General features: G+C 43.5%; 1 protein-coding gene across 5 annotated transcripts in view; it reads right to left on the reverse strand.

Annotated features, from left to right (window-relative positions):
• Window positions 1–16674, reverse strand: part of ACSL3 (acyl-CoA synthetase long chain family member 3) — a 100796-nt gene extending 84122 nt beyond the window's left edge. For 2 of the 5 annotated variants that reach the window (XM_039487831.1, XM_039487824.1), the window contains exons 1-2: window positions 16490–16628; window positions 192–309 (exon numbers count right to left, since the gene is read on the reverse strand). The gene's annotated coding sequence lies outside the window, so the exon portion shown is untranslated. Of the gene's footprint in view, window positions 1–191; window positions 310–16489; window positions 16631–16652 lie in introns of those variants that run through there. The other 3 variants (XM_039487832.1, XM_039487825.1, XM_039487827.1) reach the window with 2 other exon arrangements.
• Window positions 16675–18626: the final 1952 nt, after the last annotated feature.

Consider the following 18626-nt stretch of genomic DNA (forward strand, 5'->3'; position numbering starts at 1 on the left):
AGAAAAAACAATGACAGGATGAATGACCAACTGAGGAGGTATTTCACAACCAGCTTTGAAAGGAATTAGGACATCCATAGCACTATCATCCCCATTTTGTTGAAAATCTCATCTGAAGGAATCGAAGGTGTGAGCTGGGAGTTCTCTCATGAGAAACATGGAAGATTGCCACAAGGCACTCCTCAACCCACCTAGTGGTCCAGCTGGGTGGAATGGAAAAATTCTTCCTTCCCATTGAGTCAGGTAGCCAAGAGGACACTTTCACCCCTTCACAAGAACTAGAGAAGTAGTATTCAGGTAGTTTTTCTCCTAAAAGGTAAACAGAAATAATTTGTGGCGTCATAACCCTAGCAAGACTGGGGAGATGAGTCTTATCCAGACACATGAAAATGCAACATTCTTGTGCACTTTGTAATCTGTAGCACCAGATAACACAGATTATCACATCTGCTCACAAAGTCTGTTTTCTCCAATTTGCATCAGTATCTGTATTACACTGCAGTCATTTATGAAGACTAACCTCTACAGTAACCAATACCAGTCCTCCACAATTAACTTCTGAGTAACTTATTTTTAGAAAAATATTTTTCAAATCTGCCCTCTATACTAGCTCTCATTTAGTACTAACAATATATAAATTAGCTGTATCACAATGCACCAAAAATGACATCCCTGTCCCCTTGAAAATAGAAAATTTGGTAATTTTTCAGAACCTTATACATTATACCTCTGAAGTTACTTGGCTGATCTGCTTCAATCTTAAAAAAATGCATTTGTGGAATGATGCAAAGCATTTGAATTTGCATGCCAAAATATGTTTTTGTTTAGAATAACCTTAATATACTGTGTGCATAGTAAAGTGTTACAAGTAGGGTTTAGGCCAGAATATTTTCTAACAGACTTAACTGTGGAATCATAATTGTTACTTACAACCCCCTACACTCAGGGCCAATCTCCAGCACATGGGGCACACGCACACCAGAAGTAGAATACATGCAAACAACACATCTCAAACTCCACATACTAAACTATTAATTAGGAATTTCACAAGAGCTCCTAAGGCAAGGCTGGAGACTTCTCTAGCATAATTGTAGATCTACAACCATGTTCTCAACCCTGTTCTCAGCACTGGCAGTGTCAGCATTTCCATGAGGCAGGTCCAAAAGGCCCCAAGTTCCCAAGCTGGACTCTCTGGAAGGTCCCCTCAAGACTGTTACATTAACCAGTTTCAACTGCCCCAATACACTAAGCCCTAGCGACTGTGCTCATTCTTTATTCTGAAACATTGCAAAAAGGAGCAGCAGCTCAGATTCTAGTCTGGTGGGCTCTTTCACAGAAAGACAGTTTACATGGAAATGTTAAAATCGTCCTCTTGTCTGCTCTGGAATTCTACAGATGACCAAAGGGGGGGGAACAGGAACAAACCTTTTAAAATAGTTTTAGACCTTCTTATACTTCATGAAAAAGAAAAAAAAAATTGTCCCCTCTACCCCTTTGCAGACCACACATGCATGTCTGAAAAGGGCCAATCAAAGAGGATAGTACTTATTGGCTATAACTGCTGGTGGTGGGAGAAAGAAAGAATGAGAAATGTCCAACTATTTTTAAAAGATAATATAAATGGAATACAATGTTTTTCACTAACAAGATAACAGGAAGGTGAGGTTTCTAGCAGAATGAAGGAACCCAGTTTTTCTATAAAGTAAAAATATTCACCTTAGAACAAAGTGTCTGTTAACGTAACATTAAGAGTAAAACATTAAAGTCAGGAAACAAAATGTAAGGTTCTTAAAGATGCATTACTTTGACTGTGTTAACACTTCGTATTTATTTTACGAGATATAGTTAACGTTTAAAAAAGTATAATGAAATCCAACATCTGGAAACTGAAGTAGACAAATTCGGATTAGAAATATGGCACACATGTTTAACAGTGAGAATAATTAACCACTGATGTTGTGAACATTCTGTCCCTTGACATCTTTAAGTCAAGACTGGAAATCTTTTTAAAAGATATGCTATTGTTCAAACAGAAGTTATGGGCCAGATGCAAACACTGGGTATGGTTCTTTGGCCTGCAATAAGCAGGAGATTAGATTATCATAATGGCCCCATCTGGACTTTAAAAAAAAAAAAGTCTATGAATCTATTAAGCTAGAATTTTAAATATATATATATATATATATATTAAACAAAATATATAAATATAAATATAAAATTAAACAGTATTACATGTGGCACATATATATATATTTATAAGGCTTTCATAAGAAAGAAAACCCCAATCTAACTTAATTCAGGACCAATATGCAAGGTTATAAATAAAATATCTACTTCAAGTCTGTCCATAGCCCTCAGTATTGTTGGATCCACAATAGCTATAGATGAAAAACAAAAAAAGGTCTCTTCTACTCCTCACTAGTATACTGCTCCATCCTGTCACACTCTTATCTGACCATGGTGATCTATAATGAAAGTTGGCTGTGAATTTTTTGACAAACCATTTTGTCAAAAATGCAGATTCACTAAAACCAAAACTTTTCACAAGAACTGATCAGTTTTGAAAAAACTTCAGTCAATAAGTTTTCTTAAGTCCAGGATCGAATTTCTGGTCAAAACAAGAGCCACGCAACCCCCACCCCGGCTTCCAGAATAGCCAATAGCCCAGTGGTTAGAGCACTACATGGATATGGGAAACCTAGATTCAAATCCCTCTGAATCAGTCAGAGCAAGGACTTGACCCTGGGTCTCCCACATCCCACTTGATTGCCCTAATCACTATTGGGCTGTTATTCCATAGAAGGGAAATGGGGTGGGGAAGCCTCTTTGTGGTTTTTCATAACAAAAATGTCAAAAAGTGAAACCTTCATCCCAATTCAGAACAGGAAAATTTTGAAATGTCGCACATTTTTGCATGATGGAAAACCATTTCCCACCCTGTTCTGTTTGTTACCTCAACTTGACTACTGCATCCCTAGGTATGTTGTGTTTAAATCACTCAACTTAAAAAGGCTCTAGCTGATACCAAAGAAAGCAGCCACCTACTTAGCAAGGAATCTGAAATCATAGCAGACTAATACTCCACCTCCTGTCATTTAATGGTTCCTTGTTGAAAGGCACATATTCAGTGTTCCAGTCTGCTCTTAAAAGTCTTCCACGATAAGGACCCAAGCTTTAACAGACAACCATGAACATGATTGCCTTCAGCAGTTACACTTACTAGAACGGGGGTTCTGAAACTGGGGGTCAGGACCCTTCAGGAGGTCGCGAGTTTATTACATGGGGGGGCCAGCTGTCAGCCTCCACCCCAAACCCCACTTTGCTGCCAGCATTTATAATGGTGTTAAATATATAAACAAGTGCTTTTAATTTATTAGGTGGGGGTCGCACTCAGACACTTGCTATGTGGAAGAGGTCACCAGTAAAATAGTTTGAGAACCACTGTACTAGAACAATGAAACATTAACTCACAAGAGTGAAACTAGTAAGGGCTGAAGACAGAACTTTCAAGGTAGCGGGCCCACAAACATGGAACTCACTTCCAGAACACAGACTGATCACAAGATATCACTGCCTTCAAAACAAAGCTTTTCTCTGCAACACACATATACCCCAATCCAATTTTCCAAATATTTTCTCCCTCAGAATAGCAAGCGAGGCAGTGTGGTCTAACGGATAGGGCACTGATCCAGGAGTCAAGAGAAATGGGTCCTATATCCAGCTCTGATGCTAACCTGTTGTGTTTTCTTGAGCAAGTCACTTGGCTGCTCCTCATCTATTTCCCCTTCTGAAGATATGCATTGCTCCTTTAAGGGACAGGGTGGAGCCTACAGCTAAGTAGAGCCTGGGGTGTAATCAAGGAGGCCCTTCCCCAACCTAGGGCTGGGTTACATAAACAGGAAGAGAGAAGGAAAGGACATGCAAGCTGCAGTGTATTCTCTCCGTCTCTAGACAAGCCTAATCAGACTCAGAGTATGTCTACACAGGGATTAACGACCAACAGCACAGCTGCAGCTGGCCTAGGTCAGCTGACTTGGGCTCATGGGATTTGGGCTGTGGGGCTAAAAATTGCTGTATAGACCATTTGGGCTCAGGCTGGAGCCTGTGCTCTGGGACCCTCAATTCTCGGAGGACCGGTCGAGGATTTTTTATCCCTGTGTAGACATACCCTTGAGGTATGTCTACACTATAAACTCAGCTGGACCTATGTTAGGTCAATTTACTAAGTGGTTCATGTCCACACTGCCCTTTTTCTGTCAGTGTTGCACGTCCTCACCAGGAGCACTTCCATCGATTTAAGAGGGGCAGTGTGCAGTGTTGAGAGCCAGGACTTTCAGCTCTGCGCGCAGCTCCCCACCGGAAGTCTGACTTGCCCCACACACACACTTTGGCTCCCCGCTGGGAACGGGGCAGCCAACCAGACTCTGGGAATAGAGCTCCCAGCCAGGTACAGCTGTGCTCCCAGGAGGGGAGCAGGGAGCCAAGAGCCGGGGAGGGGGTGGGGGGCAGCCAAGCTCCTGGCAGGGAGATCCGCACCCAGAGCCTAGTCACCTGCTATGCTCCCAGCGGGGAGCAGCGAACTGAGAGCCCGGGCGGCAGCCCAACTGGGAGCAGGGAGCCTGAGCCGGGAGCCTGCGTGGCAGCACAGCTTGGAGTGGAGACCAGGCAGCAGCCTGGGAGGGAGCCAGCTTTTTTGTCAATTTCACGGCTCCAGTTTGATAAGAATGACCGCCAATAGATGTAAGTAATGCAGCGTCTACCCTGCATTGCCTTAACTACACAGGCATAAGCCCCATACCTCTTGTGGAGGGGAAATTATTATTTCAGTGTAGTACGGCACTTACATTGGCAGGAGCAAGGCTGTAGTGTGTACACTGACATAATTAGGTCAATATAAAACAGCTTACCATATGCTGACCAAATACTGTAGTACAGACCAGGCCTCAGAGACTTGGTGTTACAGATGTTAAGTTTGGGTCCTGATGTGGAGACCTTATGAACCATCTACTGTAATTCCTCCTGACCTGAAGCCTTATTTAAAAAGGAATATGCTATTTTGTTAATGTGTATTGACTTCTCCTTGCCCAGGCTATTAAATTGAACATATTGCTGCCAATCATGGGAAATTAAAATGGTGCACACCTATCAGGGTGGATAAAAATCGTATTTTTATTTAAATCAGATTATTTTGATAAAATGCTTTTTGAGGAGAAAACCTAAGATAGTTTTAATTAAGATACATTATAGCTCAAAGATATCTCATCATGGAATAGGGATTATAAATTCTAATTCTATAGTATGAGACAATATATTCATGTAATGCTTAAGAAAAGTTTTGTAGAAGAGTCCCAATAGTTCATGGATTAGGGACCCAATTTTATGGGGCTCCAGGGGCTTCTGTATAGATTATTTAGGTTAATCTTTCTATCTACCCAATGGGACTCAGTGCTCAGTCTAGAAGATACCATCAGAGATGCTTAGTTTTTCAGTTCTCAGACTGTGGATTTGTGCCTCCAGAGACAACATGCTTGTTAACAGCAAAAATGTTTTAACATAAATAAATAAATGTGAGGAATAACAGACCTCAACCCTATTGTCCCTCTTCAAATTTGTGTGCACAGAGTCAATCCCTTACCTCTCTCTAGAAGTGCAAAGTTTCAAAAAGTTCAATGAACAGAAGATTGTTGGGGGTAGAATAGATCTTGACAAGGAGAAGTCTGGACAAAAATGTGAGAAGGGAGGGACAGGCAGTAAAAACAAAAGTGAAACTGTTTGAGCAGCATATTCCAGAAGTCTTGAGGTCTTTCTGAGCGTAGCCTTCATTGATTTGAGATCTACCATACCATTCTCTCACTAGAAGGGGAAAGCTATAATGGCAGCAGGCCGTAAAAGAGACCCAGTTTTGGAATATTTTAATGAAGTTCCTCTACCTGTGGGTAAGACAGGCATGTGTGCAAAGAGTGCAACAAAGAAATGCAAGGCCTGGTTGCCCGAATGAAACATCATGAGAAGTGTTCCTTCTCAGGAGGAAACTGCGTTGAAGATGATGAAAGAAACATGTCTGAACGAGCAGGATCTTCAGGTTGGTAAACTTTTTTTATTTCATACTTCTTTCTTAAGGACTGCCTGTCTTCCTTCTGGACTATTCTTGAATTCTCAAGTTTGAGCAAAAAAAAAAAAAAGTTGTTACTATCATTTTAGATGCAGTTGTGATAAAAAATAAATAGCTGAAATAGGCAGATCTTCCTTTTACAATTTCACCTTTAAAGTAGTACTGAGTGTCAGTGAATGCAATGAGTAATACTAAATGAGCAGTATGGTAATAATAATTAAATACCGTATATACTCGTTCATAAGCCGAATATTTTTGGTAAAAATGTGATGCATCAAAGAGCGGAGGTCGGCTTATAAACAGGACTCCACCAAAATCTGACAATTTTAAACTCTATGGAATCATTTAATTGAATATATAATACATTGTCATTTTGTTTACCTGGAGCGTCTGCAGGCATGGAGCCCCTCAGCTCCCAGTGTCTGCAGTTTGCACTGGGAGCTGAGAGGCTCCATGCCTGCAGACACTCCAGGTAAACAAAATGTCCAGGCCCGCTAGCGGTTTACCCTAATGGGCCAGGAGCCAAAGTCTGCCAAACCCTGAAATATAGGGTCGGCTTATGAAAAGGTCATACAGTTTTTGCTATTTTTACCTAACCATCTTGGGGGATCGGCTTATAAACGAACGGGCTAATGAATGAGTATATATGGTAACTCCATTGACTTATTTTGGTTTAGGAGAATCCATCCTCAACATACAGGATTCTGAAGACTATCAACCTTCAAGATCACCATCATTTTCTATAGTTTCAGAATTATCTGCCAACGATAATGTTTCTGCCACATCACCTATACCACATAGCCACAGTATATCACCTGTAGCAAAAAGAAAAAAAAAATCTCCATCATCCAGAAACAACCATAGATAAGTTTGTGATAAGAACCAGCAGATTACAAAAAGAGGTAACTGATGAAAAAACTGCCCGGGTTGTTTATGCAACAAACTCTCCTTTCCATATGACTGAGAACCCACACTTCATTAACATGGTTCAGTCAATAAGACCAGGATACAGTCCACCCAACAGAGCAGATGTTGCAAGCAAATTGCTGGATAAAGTGTATGAAAGAGAAATTGAGCAGGGGTAGGCAACCTATGGCATAGGTGCCTAAGGCAGCACACAAGCGGATTTACAGTGGTACTCACACTGCCCAGGTCCTGGTCACTGGTCCAGGGGGCTCTGCATTTTATGTAATTTTAAATGAAGCTTCTTAAACATTTTAAAAGCCTTATTTACTTTACATACAACAATAGTTTAGTTATATATTATAGACTTGTAGAAAGAGACCTTCTAAGAACGTTAAAATGTATTACTGGCACGCGAAACCTTAAATTAGAGTGAATGAATGAAGACTCGGCACACCACTCTGAAAGGTTGCCAACCCCTGCTCTAGAGGGTAAAATTGTTAACCTGAGTCTTAATGGGTGGAGCAATGTCCACAATGATCCTATTGTATGTGCTTGTATACAAAAGAAGAAGGGAATGTCTTCCTTACAGAAACAATTTATACATCAGGAAATGCACACACAGCAGAATACTTACAAGTAGCAGTAAAAGCTATAACAAACTGAAAAAAAAATCAAATGTCTAGTATGCAGCTCGGTCACAGACGATGCTGCAAATGTATCCAAGATGAGAAGATGTTATTTAGAAGAGAGTCCCAAGCTAATAACATATGAGTGCAGTGCTCATTCCAGAAATAAAAGCTAATGTTGTTGAAATTGCAAAATACTTCTGTAACAACCACTTCACAGCAGCTGCTCCAAAAAAAGTGGCAGGAACCAAGCTAACTCTTCCACAAGACACACAATGGAACTCAGTAGTGGACTGTTTTGAACACTATATCAAGAACTAGCCTAATCTGATAATTCGTGAACAAAATCGTAAAAAAATAGATGGCACTGTCACAGCCAAAGTTCTCAACATTGGGCTTAAGAGAAATGTTGAACACATGTCGAGTACCCTGAAGCCTATTTCTGTAGCCTTGAACAAAATGCAGGGAAATAGCTGTTTGATTGCTGACACTGTTGAAATTTGGAAGGAACTGAGTGAGATCTTAAAAAGAGAACTATGCAATGACAGAGTTAAATTACAAGCATTAAAAAAAAATGAATGAGACAAGCACTATTGGCAGCTCATTTTCTTGCAAATATTCTCAATACTCAGTACCAGGGTTAAACCTTAACTGCTGAAGAAGAGGAGTTGGCTATGACATGGACAGCCAGCAACCATCCCTCCATAATGCCAACTATAATAAACTTCAGAGCTAAGAGTGAACCATTCAAGAAATACATGTTTTCTAATGATGTTTTAAAGAAAGTCACACCAGTGAACTGGTGGAAGTCACTTAAGCACTTGGATTCAGAGACTGTTGAAGTGATAATCTCACTTTTAACAGAAGTAGCTTCTTCTGGCAGTGTGGAAAGAATATTTTCTTCCTTTGGACTAATTCATTCCAAATTGAGAAATCGTTTGGGACCTGAAAAAGCAGGAAATCTTGTTTTTCTTTTCCCGATTATGAACAAACAAGAAAATGAAGGTGAAGACAACTGAGTTAGCTTTAAGTTTCTCATATTGACCTGGCTGACTTAAGTCGAATTAATTTTTGTTTTGTTTTTGTTTTTTTAAATATTTCATTTAACTATTTTAGTTAAAAACAATTTTAACAAAAACAAACCTGATTTTAAAAAACTTGAATGTTTAACTAAATTCAAAAATTCATATGCTTGTTTTGTTAAAATACGTTTGCTGTTGAAGAAAAAAAATCAGGAATAATAACGTTGTTTCAGTTAAATAAAACAATTTAAATGTCTGTCTGGTGGTGATCTCCTCCTAATACAGCATGGCAAGAAAATCCTCCAAATATTAATGATTAACCTGTTGAATTGGAGATAGTTCACCTCCCAATTACTTCATAAATATCTGCTTCAATTACCATTGGTAAATTAAATAACCAATCATTCATTTTCTGATATAGCTGAAAAACTAACCTGAAAAGTTTTCAAAATAAATCATTTAAAAAATGCATAGTGTGTACTCTCTAAAAATGAAACCTACATCTATCTCTGAGTTGTGAAGAATATGTATTAATATTATAATAACCAACAAGAATGCACTTTTATGTAGAAATCCATGATTAAATTGAGTCTTCTTGGCTAGTGACTTAAATTGTGATTTAAATCCATTTGATATAAATCAAATCCACCCTGACACCTGCAGCACCACACCAAGGACTGCCCACACCTTTACCCCTCCATACTTGTTGTCTACTATGTCTATTTAGATGGTAAGCTCTTTGGGACAGCGACTGTTTTACCTTTTTTTTTGGGTAGTGCTTAGCCCAACAATGCACTGATCTCAGTAGCGGTCTCTAGACACTACTGCAATACAACTACACAAAAACATGGTTAAATTTAAGTGAAACAAGCAGCAATTAACTACAATCATTTTCTAGACCCTGTTTGAAGTTGTATAAATTGTAAATTCAGAATTCATCAATTCATTGTGATGGCCTCCTGTGCCTCTTCATGCAAAGGAGTCAGTTTGTCCCACAACAAGATATTTTACTGAACTATTACAGCTTGGTAATTAACTATATTCATATGGAGGAAAGCTGAGGAGCATGACTTCGTCCCCTACATATCTTGCACTTTGTCTCTTCCTTCTATGAGACTAAGCAAGGGAAATCAGCCTAACTTGACCTACTATGGGCTGCAGATTCAGTACAAAAACCAGGAACAGGATCTGTATAAAAGTACTTTAATCCTTTTTTTAGAGCATTGGGTAGAAATGGTCAGCACTTTTGGAAGGTGGACTGAAGGCTAGTTTCAAAATATATTTGTTGAGAGAGTGGCTTTCCCTTTCTCAATTGCTTGAACTGGACGATCTTGAAAAGTCAGTGAGATTTTTCAAATCCCAACAATTTCAGGTTCAAAGTTGCCAAGTCTCTCTAAGAGACCTTGTATTTTTCAAGGAATTTGGTATGTATGCATCTTTGAAGGAGGCACTGTCTTGCACAGTTGTGGTTTTGCTTGCTTTTAACCAACCAACCAGGACGGATGCAGATCCATGTCACAGGTTGTGGCTCTAGACATTTTTTCAGAGCTCTTGAGCTTCAGCATGTGTGATGGAGCCAAATACAGCCAGAAGTAATAGGGTGAATAGCACAGTCTAGTAATGGAGTCATTAAGATTAAGCTCAAGCTGGAATTCTATGGCTCTCTGCGAAGCTAAAAGAGATCCACACACAAAAGCACAGATCCTAAGTATTACCCCTCTAAGTCAGAGCAAGCACTCATACACTGATCCATTAAGTACACCTTTACCCCACTATAACATGACCCGATATAGCACGGTAGCAGCAGGGCTCACTGGCGATTTAAAGGCCTGGGGCTCTGGCTGCTGCAGGGAGCTCCGGACCCTTTAAATCACCACTGGAGCCCTGCCACCGCTACCCTGGGGCTACGGCAGCGGGGCTCCGCCGGTGATTTAAAGGGCCTGGGGCTCCCCGCAGCAGGAGCCCCAGGCTCTTTAAATCACCTCTGCAGCTCTGCCACCCCTACCCTGATATAACAGCGTCTCACCTATAACGCGGTAGGAATTTTTGGCTCACCACAACCGCGTTATATCAGGGTAGAGGTGTATATAGTACCTTCACATAAGGGGCAAGACTTGAGGCCCTAGAACTTAACTTCAATCATTCCTACAGACACAAAATCATAGCAGAACAATCAAGGCTCAGTGAAGTTACCAAAAAAGTAACCATCTGGGCCAAGCATCTAAACTGCACTAATTGCCCTAAAATGAACTGGAAAACAAAAAAGCAGTTTACTACCCACCCACCCTTCCCAAGAAGAGGGACCTACGGAGTAGCAACAGACAATAGTGAGTACTTGCTTACATCACCAGCAGCAATAAGAAGGAATTACGTGGCAGTTGGTGCTGTGGCTCTTTCTAAACCCCCAGGTACTGGATGTGAGGATAAATGCAAGGTGTGCATGCAGCTCCAGTGGAAACCACCATCCAAAAAGTTTTAAACCGATGTTTAGATTATCAGCTACCATACTGTTTTAGGGGTCTATGCACCATGGCCAGAACACACATTCTAGAACCTAACACTCTTTAATGAGGATGTAACACTGCCAATTAAAAAAAACTAATTGAGGGGAAAGCCTATATTAAACTAAAACAGATCTATAGTTTCCGCAGCTACCATGCCCATCAAGTTAAAGAAGATGTCAGAGCATGCAGAAACTCAAACTTTGTCACAACTTTCAGATTTTTGTAGTGTTGTCTGCAACTGCAGAGACTGATTTTAAGGCCCCAGTCCTATACTAATAACTGTGTGAGTGAACCACGTGCCCATGCAAAGCCCCTTTTGACTCTCACCGAAGCCTCTCAGTGCATGATCGAAGAGTGAAAAAAAAGTTCAAACCAATAAATCAAATCGTTAAAAGCAAACCAAATGCTCCCTGTTTTTTAAGTCTGGAAGTGTAGCACCACCTTTATGGAATTATCTGAAATCGTATTTTAGCTATTTCAATCTGGTATATTCCCCATCATCTATACATTTTTCAACTTTATAAAAGAGCTACCTCACAGAATTTAATTAGTGTTGATTTAAGTAACAGATGGCCACTAGAAATACAGTAATATGTAATTTTAAAATGCTGATGAAAAATCATTTTAGTACATTTTATGGGTGTCACATAGTTGTACTTGTACATAGAAAGGCACAACAAGACTGGAGAATATCTACACATTTCCTTTCCCTTACCTAAAGGTAAAGAACTAGCAAAATTGAAAATTTTACACATCTAATTTACTTAAACTTTTTGTTTTCTATATTTTTTCAATTTGGACAATGTAAATAGACTATCTGGTTTCTCTTTTTAGACACTGCCAAGTGAGTTTCACTTCCTTGTTCTCATGCACTAGTACAATGCTGTAATGTTTACATTAGCCACTGGTTGAGAATATTTATTTGTTAAAAAGTTACACTGGAATGCGAAATAATATAGTTAGGTGTTTTGGGTTTGTTTTGTTTTTATCATTGTTGTTTTAAATACACAATCTAAATGCTGGACCAAATTTGGCCTGTCTCTTTCAAGTCCCTGAATCTCTCTTCTCCAGTCAATTGCTCTCCTTCTCCTACCCCGCAAAAACAGAAAAAACAAGATGTACCATCAGACAGGGCATAATCAGGACAGAAGAAAACCTTCTGCTTCATGTCCGTCTTTTTATGTGTTATTAACACCAAACACTTTCCTTGAAATAAGCTACATTATATTTACCACTCCCGCTGTGTAGGGAGACACAGCACCAGTACAATCACCCCTGAAATCCTCTCAGCCTAGACAAAATAAAGTCTACTCACCTCAAATACAGGTTTCAAAAGAACAACTAGAGCACCACAATAGACATGATTGAGCATCCCCATCCCTTCTCACTACTTCTACTTCAAGGCTTCTGTGTGTAATAAGAAGTTTTAAAAAAAATTCTCAGGGACTGTCTACACTTACAGTGCAGCTGCGCTGCAGTAGCACTTCGAGAAGACACTACCTACACTGAGGGTATGTCTACACTACCCGCTGGATCGGCAGGTAGTGATTGGTTTATCGGGGATCAATATATCGCATCTCATCTAGACGCGATATATCGATCCCCGAACGCGTTCCTGTCGACTCCGGAACTCCACCAGAGCGAGCGGCAGTAGCGGAGTCGACAGGGGGAGCCGCAGCCGTCGATCCCACGCCGTGAGGACGGGAGGTAAATCGAAATAAGATACTTCGACTTCAGCTATGCTATTCATGTAGCTGAAGTTGCGTATCTTATATTGACCCCGTCCCCTAGTGTAGACCAGGCCTGAAGAGGAGAGCTCATAAGTACTCCACTTCCCTGAGAAGCAATAGCTATCTCAACAGGAGAAGCCCTCCCACTAACATAGTGCTGCCTACATTGGGGGTTAGGTCAGTATAACTGCATTGCTCAGGGGGTGTGGATTTTCACATCCCTGAGTGAAGCACATATACCTACAGAAACTGGTAGTGTAGACCAGTGGTTCTCAACCACAGGTAAATATACCCCTGGGGGGTACACAGAGGTCTTCCAGGAGGTACATCAACTCATCTAGATATTTGCCTAGTTTTACAACAGGCTACATAAAAACCACTAGCGAAATCAGTACAAACTAAAATTTCATACAGACAAGGGCTTGTTTATACTGCTCTATATACTATATATCAAAATAAGTACAATATTTATATTCTAATTGATTTATTATATGGTAAAAATGAGAAAGTAAGCAATTTTTCAATACCAGTGTAGGTAGGTAGTTTTCTGTTTGTGGTGAAACTCAGAAGTTTCACTGCAAAAAGTCATTGGCAAGTGTAGACGCTCCCTCGGTTTTTTCAAGTGTAGACATGCCCTTGGTCTTCACCAGTGGCTCTCAACCTTTCCCGACTACTGTATCCATTTCAGGAGTCTGATTTGTCACCTCACTTAAAAACCAGTTGCTTACAAAATCAGACAAAAAAAAGTGAGAACACAAACCAGTGCTTTTCTTTTACTGATTCCTTATCACCGGTGAAACTGCCAGCAGAAAAACTCTGCAAGTGCAGACACAGTCCAAGTCTCACTCTTGCAACACCATTTCAGCGCCACTGGTCTTGACCATGTTGGGAGACCTCATGTAGCTGGGATTGAGACTTACTCTGAGGCTAAGGGTATTTCTACACTACAGCACTGCACCTGTGCCGCTGTAGCACAGATACTTCCTACATCAACAGAAGGAGTATTTTTGTCCATGTCCACCTCTCTAAAAGGCAGTAACTAGGTCAACAGAAGAATTCCCCTGTAGACCTAGCTGCATCTACAGCTGTGGTTAGGTCAATTTAACTATGTTGCACAGAGCACAAGGGTTTTTCACAGCACTGAGTGCTGCAGCTGTCAATCCAATTTTTAGGTGTAAACAAGGCCTAAGTTATTGTCCCTTTAAAGAGTCACACATGTCATTAAACCAATTCCATGTGGGAAGCAGTATCTGTAGCTTCATTTCCTGAGACTGTAATTTTGCATTGGAGGATCAGGGAAGGAAACTGAAGGGATAACTTGGAACTTACAGCAAGCAGCTCCTAAGGCAAAAGGAAGCCATTCATGAGGGATAACTCAGGGAGGGATAACTCACTGGTTTGAGCATTGGTCTGCTAAACTCAGGGTTGTAGTTCCATCCTTGAGGGGACCACTTAGGGATCTGGGGCAAAAAAAAAAAATCAGTACTTGGTCCTGCTAGTGAAGGCAGGGGGCTGGACTCAATGACCTTTTGAGGTCCCTTCGAGTTCTAGGAGATAGGTATATCTCCAATTATTATTATTTATTATTATGATCCCAGCTCCCTAACTCAATCCCAAATTCCAATTTACTTGCCCTTCACTGAAGCTGTAGCCCAATTTTAACAACATCCCACATTCAACCATCCTCAACGTCCCCATCCAGCCATTTCCCTTTCCTGCCATCAACCCCACACCTTACCCACCACATGGGCCACACAGGCTTCTCCTCCCAGCCCATCCTCACTCCCCTCCCCCTCGAGCCCTCCCACACCCACCCACCAACCCTTTCCTACCCCCACCAACCTCATTCCCCACTTCCTTGAGCCCCAGCTAACCTAAACCCTCAACCAGCCCCCGATCCACCCTCCTCACCTGCACCAACCTCACTCAACTCCCCACCCCACTGACCTCTCACATCCACCAAACACACCCCTGCAGCCCCCTCCACAGCCCACCATCCTCATTCCCCTCTCCCTTGAGCTCTCCCACACCTGCCAATCTCAGCCCCACTACCCCCCAACCACACACACCCCCCAAACCTAACTCTCCAGCTCCTGGAGCCCCACCCCCACACAGCATTGTTGCCACCACAAGGCCCCTCCTCCCAAATCACCCCCCCACACCCAGCATTGTCACCCCCCACAACTCACCCCTGCCCCCCCCGCCTGGAGCCCCCACGCACACACTTACACCCAGCATCGTCGCCCCCCCAACTCACCTGTCTCCCCCCAACTTGGAGCTCCCCCACACACATACACACATACCCAGCATCGTTGCCCCTCCAAAACAAGTCCCCTCCCACCAACTCACCCGTCTCCCCCCCCACAACCTCCTGGAGCCCCCACGCACACACCCACACCGAGGGGTGAGCTGCAGCGGGTTCACACGGGTTCACGCGAACCCGTTGTTAAATTTTAGCAGCCATTTTAGAACCGCTTGTTAAGGGCTGCTAAATTTAACAAAAGTTCCCGCCCACTCCTCTCCTGCTCCGCCCCCTTCTCCTCCCCCTCCCCTGCTTCCCGCGAATCAGATGTTTGCGGGAAGCCTGAAAAAGCAGCATGGAGGCAGCCAGCAGGTAAGCTGGGGCGCGGAGGGGGAGGGGAGGTGCGGCTGGCTCAGCAGCTCCCGGTCCCAGACCACGGCTCCCTCCAGCCCAGCGCCGCCCAGGAGTCGGGGCCTCCGCGGCTGCCGCCGAGCGGCCGGGCCCCAGTGCCGCCCAGGAGTCGGGCCGAGCGCCGGGCCCGGCCGGCCCGGCCCGGCCGGGAGTCGGGCCGAGCGGCTCGGCGAAGTCGGGCCCGGTGCCGGCCCGGCCCGGGGAGTCGGGCCGAGCGGCTCGGCGAGTCGGGCCCCGGTGCCGGCCCTGCCCGGGGAGTCGGGCTGAGCGGCGCGGCGCGTCGGGCCCCGGTGCCGGCCCAGCCCGGGCAGTCGGGCCGAGCAGCTCGGCGAGTCTGGCCCGGTCGGGCCCGGGCGCGCGCGGTCGTGGTCCTGGCAGAGTGGACCCGGTCCCCAGGCAGTGTGGTAAGGGGGCAGGGAGGGGTGGGTTGTGGGGGTGGATAGGGGTCAGGGAAGTCAGAGGGCATGGAACAGGGGGATTGAATGGGGGCAAGGGTCCCGGGGAGCAGTCAGGAAAGAGCAGGGTTGGATGAGGTGGTGGGGGCACTCAGGGACAGAGAGAAGGGGTAGTTGTATGGGGTAGGGGTTCTGGGGGGCCATTGAGAATGAGAGGAGGGGTTGGGTGGGGCGGCAAGGGGCAGTCAGGGGACAGGGAAGGGGGGATGGGTCAGGGGTCTCGGAGTGTGTGTGTTAAGGAACATGAGGGGTTGGATGGGGCACGACCCCCCCCCCCACGGAGGGGGGGGGGAGGAGGGAACCCGTTGTTAAAATTTTGGAGGGAGGAGGGAACCCGTTGTTAAAAATTTGGCAGCTCATCACTGCCCACACCCAGCATCGTCGCCCCCCCCCCCAAAGTCCCCTCCCACCAACTCATCCCTGTCTCTCGCCCCCAGCGCAGATGCACCCAAGCAAAACAGCAGCTCCCAGCCGCTCTCACCACGCCTTGCCGGATCCGGTGTCCAGGCCGCGACGCAGGGGTCCAGCCTAGGCTGTGCCCACAATGCCAGCCGGCTACCTTCGCTACCCACCCCGCGCAGCCCCGTGTACCGGCACCGCGGAACCAGTCCAGGCCCCGCTTAGCTCCCCCGCACCGCACGCACCTCGCACAAGCCAACGCAGTTGCGGCGCATCCTCATTCCACATTCATGAGCGGCGCTCAGTGATTGGCCGGAGCGGGGTGGCGCGCGAGGGGCCGGCTCTGTAACGTTGTAAACGGCTGCCACGCAGAGGAGGGGAGCGCGCGAGCGGCACAGGGGTTACTACAGGGCATTCGCTGCCGGGGTCAGGCGCTGTAGCGCGCAGGGCAGCTGGGACAGGGAGTCCTTGGGCAGCGCTCCAGAATCGGGGGTGGGCTGGGACCGGGAAATAGGATGTGGAGGGACTGAGAGTGCGAGTAACTGATTTTCACTGACAACGTGCTACAAGTAACAGTCGCCATTTAAATACATTAAAGTCCATGGAGTAATTTATTATGCAAATACTGTTAACTGTGTCATGTAATAGGCAAATATATTACTGCACATTGTGTAAATAATTATGTAAACAACTATTGCCTTGCAGTCAGCCCCCCTCATTTAATGCTGCAATATAAACATTATTTATTTATTTCCAGATATAAAAAAATTATTAAATTGATGTTTTAAAAAAAAAGTGAACAATACAGAGTTAAAGCCTAGAAGTTTCTCGTTATCAGGGAATAACATACAGAGGATCAAGAGGTGCAAAATTTGGTTTAAAATTAGATGGCGTAAGGAATACATAATCTGCAATATTCCCAACTGGGGGTAAAAGGTTAACGGATCAAAGTACAGACATTGAGATATGAGGGTATGTTGTTCATATAATGGCTATGTTCAGGTGTGGAGTATAATGAGTGGATACGATGATGAGGCTGGATTGACCCTCATTTAGTGAGATTTAACGTTCAGTGAGTTTATAGTTCCAGTTCATATGGTCCAACGGATAACGTCTCTTGTTCCCTTTCTTGTAGTCGATGCAGGATGTTGCTCCAGCTCATGCCTCCTGGTATTGTTGACGGCCAGTGATGTGTTCAGTGTAGATGTCTCTGAACCATCGGATGGTGTCTGAGACCATGAGGCGCTGCATGAGCCTTGCGTAGCGTCAACCGATCCCGCAGGTCCGCAGCACATGCTCATTGCAGGAGTCCCAGGTGCCCAGGGCTCTGATGATCAGAGTGTCCATCTGCACCTTGTAGCCCTTCGTTCTCAGGGAGTCAGCTAGGGTACCATAATTTTCCAGTTTACATACTAGTATAATCCCAAATCAGTTTGTAAACCCATATGCTAACTGCTGTGAAAACCTCCAATATATACAAACAGTTAATGCAAACAGTTAAACTGTGTCATTTTAGCTAATTTAAGGAAGGAGCAACATTTTAAATTAGGGAGATTCATTTTGTGTTTACAGATGCTGTGCTATTTGAAAATAAGTATCAAATCAATAAGGTTGCAATCAGAAGAACACAAAATGAAACAGAATGCTTTTTTTAACTTCTACGGCATGCATACATTATAATATGGACATCTTATTTCAAAATACTTATTTAAAAGCGGTAAGTGTGGAGTGGTAGAGAGAGAATCACTTCACCTTAGGACACTCTTTCTCCATTTATTTATTTTTTTTTGGTTGCTCCTATTAATTTTTAGCCGGGCACAGTCCACACCAAACAGCTGAAATGATCCTGGTACCCTGATCTAGTATTCCTGTCTTCTCAGAGTACAAGGACTCTTTAATCTTAGATGATCTGAGGGGAACGTTCCTGTTCTCTCCTGTGACTTATAGGCGCCAGAAAGACTCATAACTTGGCTTGGTCTGCCTGCTTCATGGTTTCCTTCTTCTGACATATGTGATTTTCGGAGGTGTCTTTGTAATTACATGAATCTCCTTCAGAAAGGGAGGAAAATACTGCAAGATGGAAATAGTATACGGGAGATTTGTGAGCTATAAGCAGCATGAAGGATCACAGGCCAATACAGGTGATAGCAGCAATAGAGGTAATATCACAATATTAGATTAAAAATTCAAGAGTTCTATTCTCATGGGGATAAGAAAAA

This window comes from Mauremys reevesii, linkage group 9, assembly GCF_016161935.1.
Source record: "Mauremys reevesii isolate NIE-2019 linkage group 9, ASM1616193v1, whole genome shotgun sequence".
NCBI lineage: Eukaryota > Metazoa > Chordata > Testudines > Geoemydidae > Mauremys > Mauremys reevesii.